General features: G+C 37.7%; 1 non-coding gene across 1 annotated transcript; it reads right to left on the bottom strand.

The window, feature by feature from the left end:
• Window positions 1-491: 491 nt before the first annotated feature.
• Window positions 492-598, bottom strand: LOC138822487 (U6 spliceosomal RNA). The gene has a single exon (XR_011370474.1). It is a non-coding gene; the product is annotated as a U6 spliceosomal RNA (small nuclear RNA).
• Between the last annotated feature and the right edge of the window lie 13,454 nt (window positions 599-14,052).

Genomic DNA, 14,052 nt, shown 5'->3' with positions numbered 1-14,052 from the left:
TACTTCACTAATATAATTTTTTCCAAGCCTTTCCATTTCCTAACAAATTGGGCAATGTCATTCTTTCAGATGGAGGTATAGAATTCCTATTCACACACACACACACACACACACACACACACACACACACACACACACACACACACACACACACACACACAATGGAAATCAATCTATCTATCTATCTATCTATTTATCTATCTATAACATTTTCTTGATCCATTCATGTACTGAGAGGCATCAATGTTGGTTCCATATTTTAGCTATGGTAAATAATGCTGCAATAAATATAGTAGTGCTAGTAGTTTTAGTATGGTCTTGTTTGTGATCATTTGGGTAAATGCCCAGAAGTAGTATTTGTTGAGTCATAGGGGAGCGCTATGTGGAATCTTTTGAGGAACCTTCATAGTCCACACTCCCACCCAAGAATGCAGTAGGGTTCAAATCCAGTAGGGTTCCTTTCTGGCCACATCCACTCCAGCGTCTGTTGTAAAAATATGGAACACTTCATGAATTTGCTTGTCATCTTTGCACAGGGGCCATGGTACTCTTCTCTGTATCATTTCAATTTTAGTGTATGTGCTGCCGAATTGAGCACAGAACATTTTTTATATATAAAGTGTAATTGATTTTCTTAAACTAAACAATTCAACAAAAAGTAAGTTCTAAAGAATTGTTGTGAAATTTTAAAACCATGTGTTTCTTATATAAGCACACATTTATGAATAAAGTCAAGATTGGCATGTCAAAAACAATATAATTCCAGATATTTGTTGTTCAAGAGATGTGTAAGAGGAGGAATTCAATTATTCTATACAAGGAACCTCTCATAATGAACATTGAAGCAAGTGTTAAGGTTTGTTAAAAGTTTTAATGTTTTAAATATTTTTAATTTTGGGAATTTGCTTATATATATGCCAAAATTAAGACTGTATGACAGGTCATAAAACTTTTCCATAAAGTATTTAAGATTTATTGTAGCAGCATACACTACTAAGTGTGTACATTTCAGAGTTTATAGAAATTTTACTAATGAGAATTTGCAAATTCTTTGTGTAAAGAAGCAGAGTGAAGAGTTAAGACTTTGTTAATTCCACAGTTTCTGTTAAAACTTTAGGGCTTCCTTACTTTATAGGTTAGCGAGGAACAAATGATGATATAAGCCATATACAGATGAGATGAGCCATAAATAATAATCTTAGTGGGAAACTTTAAAGACTACTCATAGCCTATAAAACTCTTATTGAACATCATAATCTTAGGCAGTTTTAAATGTACAGGATTATGAAAAAATAGTAAAACCTAATATGTAGTATACTTCAAATACTGGAAACACTGGTAATTGTTTCATTTTTCATTTTATTAATCATTAATATTTAATGATTGGTTTTGTTTATTGTAGCATTGTTTTCCTTGTTGTAATATAATACAACTTTTTGTAAGTCGTCATTAGGAGGTACTTTGAGAATGTTACTGGGATGGCCACACCATGTTTTATAGGTGCATATGAATTTACAAAGAACAAAATTAAGAACAAAATATTCATTAAAATTTTTCTCAAGTAGAGTCTGAATCAGGAGTGTTAAGTGTCCACAGCTAAAATCTTAGCCCTAGGCTGAAGCAGCCGTCTTACAGAGTTGAGGTCACAAAAGTGAGAGACAGTGATTTTTTGTGTTTTGATTTTGTTTTTGTTGGTCGTGGGGCTTGAAATCTTGGGCCTGGGTGCTTTCCCTTAGCTCTTTAGTTCAAGGCTAGTGCTACCACTTGAGCCACAGGACCACCTTTGTCTTTTTGTACTGATGTGGTACTGAGGAATCAAACCCAGGGCCTCATTCATTCTAGGCACGCACTCTACCACTGAAACCCTTCCCAGTTCCTGAGAAAGTGTATTTTAAAAAGTCATCTAAACAACATTTGTTTTCTGCTTTGGCTTATATAATGATATACATGAATATCTTTTTATATTTTTGTGAATTTTCATACTTCTAAATTTATATTAATTTCAGCCACTTTATCCTTTTCAAAGTCATGAAATATCTCTAAGAATTTGTTTCTGTAAAGACTGTTTTTGCATTTATAATTTCTTCTGAGTCACTTTTATTTTTTTCAAAATCACTTTATATTTTATATTGACGGGTTTTCACACATCAAATGCCTTCAAATGTATATGTGTATTAAGGTTTGTATCCTGTCAATAAATGTGTAGAACACAATTATACCACTGACAAAAGATGATTTGCACTTCATTTATGTGCTTTTGGACTTGGGGAGTGACTTTAGGTGTGTCAACACAAGTAGAATCAGCATGAAACAAGCCAGCATTTCTTCATTTAAGATATAAGGAAAGGATACAGGTTGATCCATTGTAACAATAGGATGTACAAGACACTCTATCAGAGGGGGATGGAGGGAGGAGTTGAGGTGGTGTAAAGGGAAGGGATGGTAGAGGAAAAACAGGAGGGGTTAACAATGCTCAATAAGAAATGTTCTCATTTCCTTACTTGTGTAACTGTAACCCCTCTGTACAGTATCTTTACAATAAAAGTATATATTAAAAAGATACAAGGAAAATCTCTGTACTTATGGGAAGTTATATTTGTCATTCAATATCAGCAAGGTATTGTTTTTAGGATGACAGGCATATTAAAATTTTGGATACTCAAATTCTCTACAAAAATAAATATATTATTTACATTAGAAACTGCCCACATTCTAGTGCAGTGTAATTGCTATGAGAAATTTTACCGCATTCTAGGTTTGTAATGGAAAGTAAATGTATATGCAATATCAACAGATATGAATTTTTTCAGATAATTTTTGTCTGCATTTTGTGGATGGAATTGGGAAAGCAATTTTAAAAAGCACAAATTTCATCACCAAGAGCTGTCCGCAAAACGTAACAAGTTTCTAATACAGCAAAATTGAATGGTTTGGAACTCCAAGAAGTACTTGAATTGACACATTATCAGAAAGTGTAACCAGGTAAGCACTTTTGTTTTTAAATTTTTTTGGGGGTCCGGTCGTGGGCCTGAACTTTGGGCCTGGGAGCTGTCCCTCAGCTCTTCAGCTCAAGGTTAGCACTCTACCACTTGAGCCACAGAGCCACCTCTGGTTTTTTTTTCCTGCTTATGTGGTGTTGAGGCATCGAACCCAGGGCCTCATGCATGCAAGGCAATCGCTCTACCACTAAGCCACATTCCCAGCCCCTAGGCAAGCACTTTTAAGAAATGCAGCTACAAGATTTCTCATTGAGTGCTTTCATAACACTTTGTGAAATACAAGTCAGAACCTCATTGGAGACTAGACAGTTTTCCCTCACCTTTCTGTCAAGCTCAGTTATTATCAATCAACATATAGCTAATCTTGAATAATCCTCTAATAAGAAAATGTTGATGGAGTGTTTATATGCAGAAAAGCTCGGAACGCTAACTTTTTCCAATTGGCCTGAATGGTTGACCCCCACCCTATTATCCCAAGTCCATACGGACTCCAGGCATAATTCCAGGTATGTGTGAACTCCTTTGATGTGCAGGTAGGGCAATCCACCTAGGCCCAGTTGTAAACATCCCATCTCAGACCCAACTGAAAGTCCTCCATCTTTCTTGACCTAGGGGCTTTTCATTAACCTCTACCTGCTTGATCAGATCTCCTATAAAACACTGATCCAGTGCCAGCTACCTCACACAACCTCAATCCTGCTGGAAGGGCTGTGCCCCTGGCTGTTCCTCAATAAAGAGTCCTTTCTGTTGGTGATCAAGTCAGGCCTATTCCTTTTCCATTCTCCTCCATTTTCCTAACATATGGTGCTGACACCCAGGAGATAAAACGCACCAGGAGTAAGTAGGTGCCCTCTGCCAAGGGGCCACCCACCTCCTTGCCACCTCTCACGGAGCCTTTCTGCTACCTTCCTCCTCCTTCCAAGGCTTTTCTTCATCAGAAGCACAGAGCCCTCTGAGCTTACTTTGGGCTAAACAGACACCTGAAAAACCTCCCAGCCTTTGCTTTTGTAAGCAGTGCAAGCAGTGGATGGCCACGCTGCTGTGGCTTGAGGTATTATTGCCCCCGTGCGTAAGCTCAGAAAAAGCCTTATCTCTCCCCCTATTCTCTAACCTTTACCCTGTCCCTGGACTCTGATCTCCAGGCAGGTGGCTCTTCACTGTTTGACTGACTTCACCCAATACCTAAAAGCCTTCAGGACAAGGTAACTAGCCCGGTCTGTGGTGTAGGCACCTGACATGGACCCCAGGAGGGCAGGACTCCCTCCCTTCCTTCTTGTCTGTGGGGTACAGAGACTCCAGAAGTCTCTTCTTTCCTTATACCCTGATACCCTTTAATTAGGACCTTTGGGGATGCCCTCTCTTAATTATTGGGATCCATCCGTCTGGCTTCCCAAAGCACCAGCGGTGCCTGGAGCATCAGGACAGGATCCATAGTCCTACCAAAATTTCCAAATTGTCTCCCAAAGACACCCCATTGGCATGCCTGCTGTCTAAACTTAAGACTTTGGGCTGACTGATTTACAGTCATAAAAAAACAAAACTGACTTGTTTTTATTCCAAAATCTGGTCTCATTACCATGGCACTGCTGACCTAAATTCAGAACCTTAGGTTTTACTCTTGCTGATTTAAACAATTCTCCAATGAAACTGGGAGGAGTCTGAGGTCCCCTAAACCTAAGCCCTCCTCAAGCTCTGCTCCAGAAAATACTCACTTTGCTTGTTCTGTTCGGTCCACCAAGTCCTTCTCTGACCTCCACTCCAGAGGGCTCCCTCTCCACTCTCCTGCCTTGCTCACCAAGCCCTTCTCTGCCAGGAGCCACCCAATGTTTCCTCTAAAAAAGTAACTCCTTATCTTGTAGCAACTCAATCTGTCTCTCTCCCCCTCTCCATTTGCCTCTATCTCTCTTTTCTTTGATGACCTCCATCACAAAAGAACCTTTTCTCCTTCCTTGCTCTTCTAACTACACTCTTGGTATTTGCAGTTGGTCCATATTCTCTAGGCTAAAACTGTATCTGTTTCAAGCAAACTCCTTTTGCTGACCCCAGTCTCTGTGCCTGCCTGTCTGCATGCTTGTGTAGCTGACACAAGGTGCGGGTGGGCATAGGCCTCCAAAGGTAAAACAACAAGCTATGAGTCCTGTTAAAAATCCTTCTAAACAAACCCCTCCATACTTATACATTTCTCAACCCTCTTCTATGGCTAATACACCTTCTTCCCTTCCAGACCATAATTAAATGGTCCTCTGGTCTGGACATTTCGTTAATCTGTTATTGACTGAGGCTGGCTGACAAACACACTGAGGACAGCCTCTGTCTTTTGCTGCTCTCTCCCTTTACCACCCTGAAATCCCATAATAGAAACACGCCAATCCTTCTTCTCTTAGGGACTTAGACAATAATACTATCCTTTCCTCTTTCCTGAGTCCACTCACTTCAAAATCTAGATTCTTAATTTCTCCTCTAAGTGGCTACCGAAGAAAAATCCCTCCCTCTCACCTCTTCCAATAACTTTATCCAATTATTCAAACTACCTTTTCAGTAACTTCATTATGCCACATCCTCCCTTTAAATATCTGCAGGTTAAAAGTGCTATCTTTTCCCCTTACAAACCTGTTCAACCACCTCCTCCCCCAATTCTCTCTACATGCCTTGGAAGCTGAACCTAGCAAGAGACAAAGACCACATGATGGGTTTTCCTTCAACCCCCACACTTCCACCAACCTATCTCCTCTCTACTCTTCACTGTTCTAATGGTTAAAATGTTCAATTTAAAATACTAAACCACCTCATCACCAAAATTGATTTAAAGGGTTCCTTCTCTTGTTGTCAATGTTTGTTTAAAGGTGGAAATTCTGTTTGTCAAAATTTGCCTTGCATTTTGTTTGGTATTGCCTTGAACACATGGTTTTTTATCATATTGGTCAAAACAATATCACTTTGCCATTGGAATTCCAAAAAATCTTATAGCCGATTTTCATTTTTTTAAAAACCTACGTGCCTTAAAACGTTTGTTTAAGTGTGTGTGTGTGTGAGAGAGAGAGAGAGAGAGAGAGAGAGAGAGAGACAGAGACAGAGACAAAGACAGAGACAGAGACAGAGACAGACAGAGAGAGAGACAGAGAGCACGTTCAACATAATCTCATTATAATACATAAAAACTGTGTAAATATTATCTTCTTATAATTCTTGGTAGTGATATTTCTCAACAAATGTGCTGTTTGTTATAAGAAAACATCTTTTTCAAGGGTAGTAGTAAAAGTAGTGAGACCCAGTTCAGCTCCTAGCCAGCTGTGAGGATAAACACCGGTAAGGAGGTAAGAATTTTCTAAAAATGTTTGTTCCACATATTTGTTTCTGTCAGAAAATTTGAGTATGTAGAAGATGGTATGAATATGCCTTAAAAGACAGTTTATGAGTAAAAGTTTGTATGTAATTGTTGGCTGTAATTTACATTAAAACTATCATGTCATTCTCTATGTCCATCTAAAGTCAAGTGTCTTAACCAATCTTTGTATAAATTTGTAAGCAACAAAGCAGGAGATCTGACAATTCATCCGAGGGACAGATTCTGGCCAAGATCTTGCTTGGACTATCCTACCTCCACCATGGTAGATTGGACTTCTGACTGACTCCATCACACACAGCTGATTCTTGGTAAAAGACTGCTTTAGATTTACAAAAACTAAGACTCCTGGAAAACTCTCTGGAAACCTTTCCAAGCCTGACCTGAGAAAGCCAGCTGCATTGTTATGGTGTTAAAACATGTGTAGGCCAGGACAGCCTCTTGTAAAATTGGTTATCAGGTTTTCCAGGCATCCAAGCTGTGCTCAAACTCTCATCCCATCAATTGAGTTTTGTCATTGTAGAGTTCTGGCAAGTATTTGTTGATCAATTCTTGACAGGATGCATGTAAGCTCTACTTGTTCCTATTAATTTCTGGTTGCTTTAATTGGAAATAATAAAAGATTTTTTTGTGGCAAATATTGCAGTTCAAAGCCAGCCTGGGCAGAAAAATCCCTCTGAGACTCTATAATCAGCAAAGAGCCAGGCTGGAAGCAGTCTCAAAAATTAACGAGCCAACGGCTAAAAGTGAGCTTGTGACTCAAAGTGCTAGCTTTGAGCTGAAGTGCTCAGGGAATTCCCTCAGGCCTTGAGTCCAAAGCCTATATCTAAGCCACAAGCACCTACATGTCCAGGACAAGGTGGAAAAGAATAAGAGGAGATGATGTCACATCAGCCACTTCGTGCCTACCTTTTCAATATTAACCAGAGCCAAGCGGTCAATAGACACAAGTTGAGAAGCTTGTCCATCTACTGTCTGTATCTGTCTAACTTCTAAATGGACAGGAATTTACATTCTTGCCTTTGTTACCTGCTATTGATAGGAAATGATCAAGGTCTCACACCAGGCCCTTAACTTCTCCAATCCAGGCCTAACTTCTGACTGGTTATGGGCTCATGATACAAATGGAACATTTATGGCTTGTGCCCAGGGTTTGTTTTACTGTGTCACTCATATGAACTAGTCCTGCCACCTTGTCAGCCTTTTGACTGATCTCATCATTTTCAAGTTTCTCTCTAACAGGATAACAGTCCTCATTCAGGATCTGGGACCAAGTCAAGGCCATCCTATTACTGCAGGCAACCAGAGGCTTTGCTGACAGTGCCCTGGATCCAACACAGACCTGAAAGACCCCAGCCCCAGTGACTCCTTTAAACCCTCATGCCAGCAGGCAATAGCCAGAAAAGACCATGATGCCCCTCCACATTTTATACTCCTTCAGGGTTACAAATGATGGGAATCTGCTTTGTTCTCATAACTCCATGATACTCCCACTCATCACAATTCTTTTTATGTCTCAAAGACCCTATATGAAGAACTTGCCTCTCACTTCTTGGCCCTAACATTCTATCAAGATGGAATATGATGAATTGACCCTGACCCTAAATCCCGGGTATTTGTGAACTCCTTTGAATTACAGGAAGGGCAATCCACCTAAGCCCAGCTGTACACATCCCATTGTGGTCCCAACTGAAAGGCCCCCACCTTTCTTGACCTAGGAGCTTTTCATTAACCTCTACCTCCTTGCTCAGATCTTTTATAAAAACCCTGATCCTGTCCCAGCTCCCTCACACAACCTCCAAACCCACTGGAAAGGCTGTGCCCCTCACTGTTCATCAATAAACAGTCCTTGTTTGTTGATGATCAAGTCCATCCTATTCCTTTTCCACTCGCCTCCATTTTCCTAACAAGGACCATCTGTATTCTATGGTCCAGAAGTGAGAAAATTAGGTAAGCATATATGTAATTTTGATTCTACCCACATCAGTTATCTATCCAGACCTGTATCAAAGTGAGAGGATTTTAAAAGAATTTAGTGATTTAAAAGTTAAAATTAAATGTAGAATGAAATTAGTTCCAATGCATTACTTTAAGATATTTAGAAACAACTGAGCAACCTAAAGGTCAATAAGACTTTTTTATTGGAAGGGAAGGAATAGTGTTATTTGGTTCTGTATATTCTAAGTAATTTGCAAAACGAATTTACAAAATAAAATTTACATTTGCAGTAGATTTGACACTTATTAATTTTTGTATATTGAAAGGAGCACAAGCCTCAAGAATATGTCGATGCAATCCTCTAATTTATCTCTAAATGCTTATGCTTCTGGTCTCAATATTAAAACTTCAAAAACTTAATTTTTAGCTAGTTGTGCAAAGGGATTTCGTTTCATCATGTCAGTGTTGAAGAGAGTGTACATGTGCATTTCAATGTACAATGCATCTGGATCATTTTCACACTTTCCATTTTTCTTCCTTCACTTAACCCAATCCCATTTTCCCTTCAAGTTTCCTATTTATATTCTCAAATATGTACATTGAGGGTTGTGACTGTATTAGTCAACCATTTCCATCTCCATTCTTCTGCCCTATTCCCATTAAGCCCAGCTCTCCCTTTTAAAACTTGTTTCAACTTCATGGTATTTTGTTAAATTTCTCTCCCTTTGGCATTTGGCTTTGGGCTTGCCACATTCTCTTCCATGTTTGACCTACATAACTGAAGATATTTCTCCACATTTCTAATCTCTGAATGGCTGAGATAGGTCTCTTTTACTATAACCATTCTGTCCTAAATTCAGAATTGTATTCCTTCTTTGGTAGTCTGCTCATCACAGGGAAAGCTGTAGAACTCAAGGCAAATAGGGTGGAAAAGTGTAGTAGTGGAGGTCATTAGACATTGATGAAGTAAACTATATAACTCATGAGTATAGATGCAAGGGAGGAACTGGGAGAGAATGAGGGAATGGAAGACAGTGTATGAAAGGAAATATACTCATTAACTGACTCACATAATTCGAATCTCTCTGTATATCACCTCTGTTATAACAATTAAAGTCATTTGAAAAAAATTCCTCCATGCAATGTGCTAGCTTAAACTACTTCCTTTGAAGAAAATCTACAGCAGTTAGAACAACAGTTAAATTTATTAGAAAGAAAATACAATATTTAATTTGAAACCGTATCACATCAAATGAGGTTAGGCCAAAAAAAGAAAATAGAGTCAGGAAAATCTTTTTGTTGCTATTAACTGTCTGCAGAGAACTCTGAAGTTGAGCTAAAAGTGGAAATGCTATGAGGTGGCAAGTCCACCCTGACATCTCAGAATGCTGAGAGCTGGCCACAGAAGGGTTAAAACAGACAATTCTTGAGAGAGTTAAGAGACTGGAGTGTCACACTCCTTCCTTAGTGCTGGAAATGCTGAATTTTCAGTGCTGTTGACCTTGAAGGCAAAGGTGATGTGTATATCAGGTCTAGACATTGTCTGGTTGCAGTCTCCTCTCTCAAAACAAGGGAAAAAAGTGTCTCTCACAAACTCTGTTTCGGCTCTGATGGTAATATTAATATAGATGCTTTATTTATTTTCTTGGTCATGGGGCTTGAACTCTAGGCCTCAGTACTGTTCCTGAGGTCTTCAACTCAAGGCTATTGTTTTACCAATTGAGCCATAGCACCACTTCAGTTTCCTGGTGATTAATTTGAGATGAGTGTCTCAATGACTTTCCTGACCCTGCTGGCTTTGAACTGCAATCCTTATATCTTTGCTTCCGGATTAGCTAGGATTATGGGTGTGAGTAACTCGTACCTAGCTAGATGCTTTATTTTTTTTCATGTATCCATGGTTACTTGCTCTATGTAAATTCAAGAAAAAATGTTTGATTGTAGAGACTCAAGGCCCAAGTGCTACTTAGCCTTGGGAACCCAGGTTTCACTATATCTCTCTTTTATATTTATTTTTTTTGCTTTTTTCTGCTTTTTTATTGTGAAAATGCTGTACAGAGGGGTTATAATTATATGGGCAAGATAATGTGTACACTCTTATAAAGCATTGTAGCCTCTTCATTTGTTTCCCCTTCCCATCCTCCCTCCGCCCCCCCCAACCAAACCTCCTCCCAGCCCAAAAAAGTTGTAAAATTCTTTTTCGACATAATGACTTGTGCATCTCATTGTTGCAATAGGTACACTTGTATCCCTATTTAAACGATTTGTTTTTTCCCTTCCTCTACACAAATTATACCAACATCAAATACAGTGAAAGTAGGGGTTATATCATGGGGGAGGGACATACAAAGCAACAAAGAAATAATCTAATAAATGTGTTAGAAACAATTGCATGAAAGAAAAAAAAACATTTGAATACATATCTTAAGGTTCATTTCCCTAACATCAACTTATCTGGCCTTTTCTGCTTGACTCAGACATATACTATATATTGCAAATAAGGGAAACCATAGGACCTATGTTTCTTTGGGCCTGGTTTACTTCACTTAATATAATTTTTTCCAAGTCTTTCCATTTCCTAACAAATGGGGCAATGTCATTCTTTCTGATGGAGGCATAGAATTCCATTGTGTATATATACCACATTTTCTTGATCCATTCATCTACTGAGGGGCATCTGGGTTGGTTCCCTATTTTAGCTATGGTAAATAATGCTGCAATAAACATAGTCGTGCTGGTACCTTTAGTGTGGTTTTGTTTGTGAACATTTTGGTAAATACCCCAAAGTGGGATTGGTGCTCAAAAGCCTCCACATAGAGCTCCCCTATGACCCAGCAATCTCTTTTTCTTTATATATGTGTTTGTCTGATTTTCTTTGGCTCCAGATTAATATTTAACTATGTCGGATTATGGTTAACAACAATTTTCCTCTACAATGGTAAGAGAAATGTCCATTTTAAGAGACATATCAGCAAAGGAAAATTGATCAATAAGAAAAACTGGTTCCCAAATAGAGCATTTGAAGAAAAAACGAAGAGATAATTGGAGAGAAGAGGAAATGAGAGAAAGAGACAGAGAGAAAAAGAGACAAATTAGAAAGAAGGACGTAAAGAAATCTAATAAGCAGGAAACAGAATGAACAGAGAAAACCATAGAAAAATAGTCTTGTAAAGATACCTTAGAATCAGACAGACAGATTTCTAGAAAGGCCACAGATTATATTATCAAACATAGGCTAAGAATCAGGTAAGCTAAGGACCATGGAACAATCCAAAAACTATGTAAGGACAGTAATTTAAGTACACACACCTTTCTCAGTCCCCTACCACATCCAAAATTGTATGGGATCACATTATTTCAGCAACTCTTGTAAAACTTCATTAAGATAGTTCAGTGTTGCTCATGAGGATGTGATCTCTGACAAGGTGCTAGTGAATCTTCACCTTCCAGAAGTCACCTACTTGGTGTCATTGAATCACATAACAAATGTTACCACCTTTTCTCATATCAGAATAAGAAGACACAAATGGAAACAGATCTGCACTCAACTTAGAATATAAGATTTTATAATTACTTAATCTACAAGTCATCTTTATCTGATTTAGAAACATGTTCCTAAAGCTGAAATTGTTTTTGTCCTTTTCAAGCCTGGACACCCTTAGGGACATAAAATGCAATGTAAAAACATGAGAAATAAAAAAAAAAAAAACACCTCACCAGAGATCCTTTCATTCTTTCTTGATGTTGACAATGATCAGAAGATTCTGGAAGCATGGCTGGGAGATTGGCAAATGAGGTAGTCAGGAAAGAACCTCTGTGATTTAGCCCCAGATTTTCCTGTTGAAAATATTCTAAATGAACTGAAAAATCATAAAGACTTCTGGGGAAAAGAATTTTTTCTGTGTCAAGTAGAGCATTAAACTCTTCACTAAAGGTGAATCCACAATCTATTAGTTGGTAGATAGGCTAAAAGCAATTAATTTCTAGGTTAATATACATATAGGATTTTTAAAATAATGTTCCCACAAAATAAATGAATAATTGAAAGAAAAAACACATCCCAACTTTAGTACAATTAGTTATTACTGAAATACACTTAGGGATGTATGAAGTACATTTTATTAATGCAAAACTATCCTAAGGACTCAATTTAGAATTTGTGCTCTACCTCATTCATCAACAAAATTAATAACCATAGAACAATGTATGTGGATATTCCATATCTGTTCACCAAACTCATACAGGAAAAATGCATCCAATAGATATTTCTTGTTATAATTTCAATTATGGTTGTCAAGTATACAAATATTTTTCTGTATACAAATACTCAGAACAACCTTGTGCAATGCTGCGCAATTTGCCATTTAACCTGCTTTGTCCAAATGGACATCAGTAAAAAAGATATAAACACGTTTGAGAAGTCCCTCACTTTCCTAAACATTGATATGAAAAACTATGGCGATCTTGCTGGATATACACGATTTAATAAAGACACACCTTAAAATACTAGTAATCGGAGTGACACAATGCCAATTAGCCACCTACATCCAAGGAAGGAGAACACTAAAGTCTAATATGTTACTTAAACAATACTAGCACAAAATACTAAGGTGAGGACACCCCAGAATCTAGATACATAAAAATTAAAACAAATAAATAGCTTTGTCATTTTATATTTTCAGTTGTTTTATTACACAGGAAAAGCTATTATCCACAATTCTGTATATTTTAAAATACAATATTGTGGAATGGAAACTCATAATATAAAATTAAATGAACTTTACATTGACATTTACCAAAACTGAAAATCTACTCTGTACACATCAGTTAAGTTGTTTGTGTTAGGAAAGACAATATGAATCATTTAAAAGCAATGTTTACACATTAATATTGGTTTTTTCTACATCACCACGATGTTTCTTCAAAAAATTTAGAAAGGGCTGGGAAAGTGGCTCAGTTTTAGAGTGCTGGCCTTGCATGCATGAGGCCTTGGGTTTGATTCCTTTGCGCCACATTAGCAGAAAAAGCCAGAAGTGGTACTGTGTCTCAAGTGGTAGAGCACTAGCCTAGAACTGAACAGCTGAGAGATAGCCCCCTGACCCACAATTCCGGCCCAATACTGGCAAAAAAGAAAATAAAAACAGAAAAATAATTTAAAAGAATTTATTGTAAGCTGTGTCTATATTCATAATGCTTGAGGTCAGGAGTATTATAGATTTCAAGGTGGGATATTTTATTTTTGCTTTGTGATTTGGACTATTTTCATATATACTAGTGATTGAACATACCTCCTTAAAATTTCAAAATTTTCTATTTCAGATTATTTTATTAAAATATAATCTTTATTTAAAAGATGGCATTGTAACTGGGCTATGGTTGCTTAATCCAAGTTACCCAAATGTCTGAGAACTTAGGATCATAGATTGAAGACAGCTGTGGGAGGAATGTCTGGGAGACTCTGATCTCCAATAAATTACCAAAAATAGTTGCCAGTAGAGATGTGACTTAACTGGTAGAGCATTAGCATTTGGCAAAAGAAGCTCATGGTCAGTGCCCAGGCATTAAATTTAAGAAGGAGGACTAGCACAGAAAAAGTGGCATTGGATTGTATTAAAATATATTTTACCAATTGTTTCAGAATACGTGTTTAGGAAGTCTCATTTTAAATGGTGTAAAGCAGGCTCATTATTATACTGGAGAAATTGGCATTTGTCCATAACAAATAAACCAAGTGGAGTGTAACCCTGTTAGTAACAATTTAAAAGTTGCAAA

This window comes from Dipodomys merriami, unplaced genomic scaffold (genome assembly GCF_024711535.1).
Source record: "Dipodomys merriami isolate MVZ:Mamm:240054 unplaced genomic scaffold, mDipMer1.0.p SCAF_1101, whole genome shotgun sequence".
Lineage (NCBI taxonomy): Eukaryota > Metazoa > Chordata > Mammalia > Rodentia > Heteromyidae > Dipodomys > Dipodomys merriami.
The sequence above is the reverse complement of the archived record's forward strand: the minus strand, read 5'-3'. Positions and strand labels throughout refer to the sequence as shown.